General features: G+C 39.6%; 1 pseudogene; it reads left to right on the forward strand.

The window, feature by feature from the left end:
- The first annotated feature begins 2,673 nt into the window (after positions 1-2,673).
- On the forward strand, positions 2,674-4,332 carry LOC129023952 (rab11 family-interacting protein 1-like; annotated as a pseudogene).
- The last annotated feature ends 383 nt before the right edge of the window (positions 4,333-4,715 follow it).

Raw genomic sequence — 4,715 nt, forward strand, 5'->3', positions numbered from 1 at the left:
CCACTTTTGGTTATAGTGGTCTATAAATGTCCATTAGGACAAGTTTATTCTAGTGTTGTTCAGATCCATCCTTATTAACTTTTTAGCTAATTTATTTAGCTAAAATTAATTTTTTAGCTAATTTTTTATTAATTATTAAGAGTAAAGCATTGAAATCCCAAATATAATTGTGGAATTGTCAATTTCCCCTTGCAGTTCTGTCAATTTTTACTTCTGGTATTGTTATGTCTTTATCAGAGGGCAATTCACCAAGCAGTGCCCTCTTTCTCTCTGATAATATTACTTCTTCTGAAGTCCACTTTTGTTTATATTAATATTGTCATTCCAACTTTTTTTTGACTAGAGTTTGCACAATATATTATCCCTTTCTTTTTATTTACAGTGAGTTACTGGTAGAAAGCATGTATTTGGGTCTCCAGGAAGAATTGAATATTTAATACCTTGTGACTATATAAGATTTCTGTTTTTTCTTGAGTAGGTTTTGATAATTTATATTTTGCTAGGAATTTGTCTATTTTCTCTAAACTTTCAAATCCTATTGGCATAAATTGTTAACACTGTCCCTTAATCTTTTTAATCTTTATGGTGTTTTTCAATATGCTCCCCCTTTTCTTTCATAATATTATTTCTATATACTTTTCTTTTTGTCTTGATGAATCTGCCAAATGTTTGTCTATTTTATTACAAAACTAAAATAATCAAAGCAGGCTGGTACTGGCACAAAGATAAACATTTAGACCAATAGAATAGAATTGAGACTGCAGAAATAAACTGATACATATATCTTCAATTGAATTTCTACAAGGGTGTCAGGACCATACCATCAGAAAATAATATTTTTCAACAAATCACTTTGGGTCAATTGCATAGATACGTGTAAAACAATGAAGCTGGACTCCTAACACACACTATATTAAAAATTAACTTCAATTGATTACAGACATGAATACAAGAGCTAAAACTAAAAATTATAGAAGAAAAAGTAAGAGTAACTCTTCATGACCTTTAATTTAACAATGAATTATCAATAATGATACCAAAACACAAGCAATAAAAAATAAAGTAAAAAGACAAAAGACAACCCACAAAATGGGAGAAAATATGTGCAAATTACATATCTAATAAGGATCTGTTATCCAGATTATAACTCTTACAACCTAACAACAAAAATACAATAACTCATTTAGAAACTGCCAAAGACTTGAATAGACATTTCTTCAAAGAAGATATACTAATGGCCAAGAAGCATATGAAAAGATGCTCAATATCATTAATCATTTAGGGAAATGCAAAATAAAATCACAATGAGATACCACTTTACACCTACTAGGAGGATGGCTATAATCAAAAAGAAAAACAGAAAATAATAAAGGGTTCTCAGGATGTGGAGAAATTTGTAACTTCATACACTGCTGGTAGGAATATACAATGGCACAGCCACCATGGAGAACAGTTGGGAAGTTCTTCAAAAAGTTGAACAGAATTACAATATGACCCAGAAATTCCACTCCTAGATATATACCCAAGAAAAATAAAAACTTGTGTCCACTAAAACCTTGTACACAAATGTTCACAGCAATATTATTCATAGTAGCTAAAAAAAAAAAGTAGAAACAACCAATCAATGGATAAATGGATAAACAAAATGTGGTATACTCATACAATGAAATATTTTTCTCCATGAAAATGAATGAAGGCTGGGCATGGTGGCTCACGCCTGTAATCCCAGCACTTTGGGAGGCTGAGGCAGGTGGATCACCTGAGGTCAGGAGTTTGAGACCAGCCTGGCCAACATGGTGAAACCCTGTCTCTACTAAAAATACAAAAAAATTAGCTGGGCATGGTGCCAGGCACCTGTAATCCTGGCTACTTGGGAAGCCAAGACAGGAGAATCGCTTGAACCCAGGAGGCAAGGGTTGCAGTGAGCTGAGACTGCACCACTGCACTCCAGCCTGGGCAAGAAGAATGAAACTCCATCTCAAAAAAAAAAAAAAAAAAAAAAAAAGAAGTCCTGATACATGCTATATGGATTACCCTACAAAACATCCTAAGTGAAAGAAACCCATGATAAAAGGCATCTATTGTATTATTCCATTTACATGAATTATCCGGAACAGGGGAATCCATAGAGACAGAACATAAATCAGTGGTTGACAGGGATGGGGGAAAATAGGGGTGACTGCTTAATGAATGCAAGATTTCTTTTGGGGGTGATGGCAATGTTCTGGAACTAGGTAGTGGTAACGCCTGCACAACATTATGAATTCTATTGGTAGGACAGCAGTAGAGGCTGTGGGTCATGGCAATCTTCTCACGTCAGTCAGCCGAGGCATCATCATCCTGTCCTTAATGGCCTTAGCAGGTCCAGGGGCTATGTGGTTCCCAATCCATGTGCAGATGACAGTGTTGCAGGCATAGGGCCAGGGGCCAAGAACCAAGGGCCTGAGGGTACAAGCAACATGTACTCGGTGATTCAGGTGGGTAAGGAGAAGTATGCCACCTCAGTGTCAGAGGAGGAGGCCACCTTTGAGCTGCTGCTGCTCTGCTGCTACTGTACTTGGGCTTCGCCGAGGTGTACCTGCAGGACCTGCACCCAGACTAGGGGAGCAGGAAGATACAGTGGTATACCTTGAAATCCAAACCAGGAGAGAAGGATAAAGAGGAGAAATTGAGGTTGACATCCAGTTTATGAGAAACAACATGACTGCCAGTATGTTTGACCTTTTCATCAAAGACAAGCCTCGGAATCCATTTGGAAAACTTAAAGACAAGATCAAGGGGAAGAATATGGATAGTGCATCAGATGCTGCCTCCACCATAGTCTCCAGCACTACACCTTCAGTCAAAAGTGACGATTAGTCTTCGTCCAAAGACAAGAAGGATCAAGACCTTGTTTTCCAAGTCTAATTTGCAGAAATTTCCTGATCCATGATTGCCCTGCAGACTTCAAAGCTAAAGTGCTGCCTCAACTGGGAGACTTTCAGTCCCAGTGGGACAATGACAACGAGAGGGACTCCTCTTCAGCTTCAGATGTCATGTCTCACAAGATAACAGCAAGTACATACCTTAAGCAGCTAAACGAAATCAATGTTACCCTTCCCAAAATGGAAGGACTTTCCTTTCTTGGGGGTCTTCGCTCTATGAACGAAGTCCTTTCCCACTCTAATGTCTGTATCAATGGGAACCATGTTTAACTGGAGCAGCCAGAAGCCAAGGGTGAGAACAAGTATAGCAGTCCTTCTTCCTACCTGAAGCCCCAGGGCTTCAGGAAGAAACATTTGTTCTCACCTACCAAAAACCTGGCTGCTCAGTCTTGGAAGTAACCTGGGGAAAGAAGTGGGATGTCTCATGACAGGTGGCTCTTTGAGTCTTCTACCAAGAACTCTCTGAAGTCCATGTCTCTGCCATCCTACCAACCACTGTTCTGTGGGGACATTAGAGAAAACACGGCTCCAGCAAACTTGGAAGCTGCAAAAGAAACCAAAGAGAGCAAGAAGCAGAATAATGAGAGTCTTCTTTGCTTTATCAGGTGATGGGGAAGAAGGACGTGGCTAAGAACAGTGAAGGTGAAAACCCTCTTACCATCCTGGAGAAGAAGGCAGGCATGCTTATGGAGGTCAAGCTGGGTAGCATGCTTCAGGGCCTGCTAAAGACCTTACGAAAAGACTGGAGAAAGATATTGCAGCTATTGTCTCCAGAAGGGGTACTTCCCTGAACCCCTTTGAAGATGTGCAGATCACAGAACCAAAAGCTGACCCAGAATCCAAGTCTGAACAGAATCACTAATTCTCTCTGTGATGGCTCCAAAAACCAGAACTGTCAAACCTTGACTTCATCCTGTGAAGCCAATGAACACAATGGCCACAAAGACTGCTATCTCTAGCTTGGGAACTGCCACCATCATCAGTGAGAACTTGATCAACAAGACCACGATGAAGAAAACCCCTCGGATTCTGCTTTTGCATATGCACGGCTAACCCAGAATGAGCTTATCCAGCTGCTCTTCAAACAGAAGAAAACAATAATAAGAAAATAATAATAAGAGGGATTTCCAGGATCCTGAGCTGGAAGACTAAACTGACAACTTGCCAATCAGTCATGGAAGAAACTCCCATGCTCCACATTCTGGCTCAGATTAGCAAAAAATGCAGGAAAGATGTAAATCACCAGAATTAAACACGGGCATGTTTCCATGAGTTTGTCTCCACCTGTTCTTGAGGTAAAGGACTCGCTATGCCTCATAACCAGCTAGCAGGTTCCGAATCACCATCTACCTCGCATGTTATCTGGCAAGAGTCAATTCTACCAATTGAAGCCAGGTTAATAATTACAGTGAATCTTTTCCCATGGGTCCCCAAGACTTCATTTTTAAATGCCACTGTGCCTTTAACTAGATTGTAAATATTTTATGGCCACCAGAGACGTGATCCTAAGTTCTGATCCTGAGCCAGAGATTCAGATGGCACAGGAGGTATTAATGTATTTCAACACTGGGGTTTTCTTTCTTTCATACTGAGATTTTTTTCAATATGTATCCTCCAGCTATTAAAGCTTACCTGAGAAAGCTTTAAATAAGAAAAGGACTGTGCAATAGTTGCTGTGTTACATACATGTACTTTCTCAGCTTTTGAGTAGCACAGGTGTGGCTTTTGGCTGCAGATGCTAAATTTTTGATACCATGTAAATGTACTCAACTTCTCAGACTTGGGTCCTGT

The sequence above is a fragment of the Pongo pygmaeus genome, chromosome X (assembly GCF_028885625.2).
Source record: "Pongo pygmaeus isolate AG05252 chromosome X, NHGRI_mPonPyg2-v2.0_pri, whole genome shotgun sequence".
Lineage (NCBI taxonomy): Eukaryota > Metazoa > Chordata > Mammalia > Primates > Hominidae > Pongo > Pongo pygmaeus.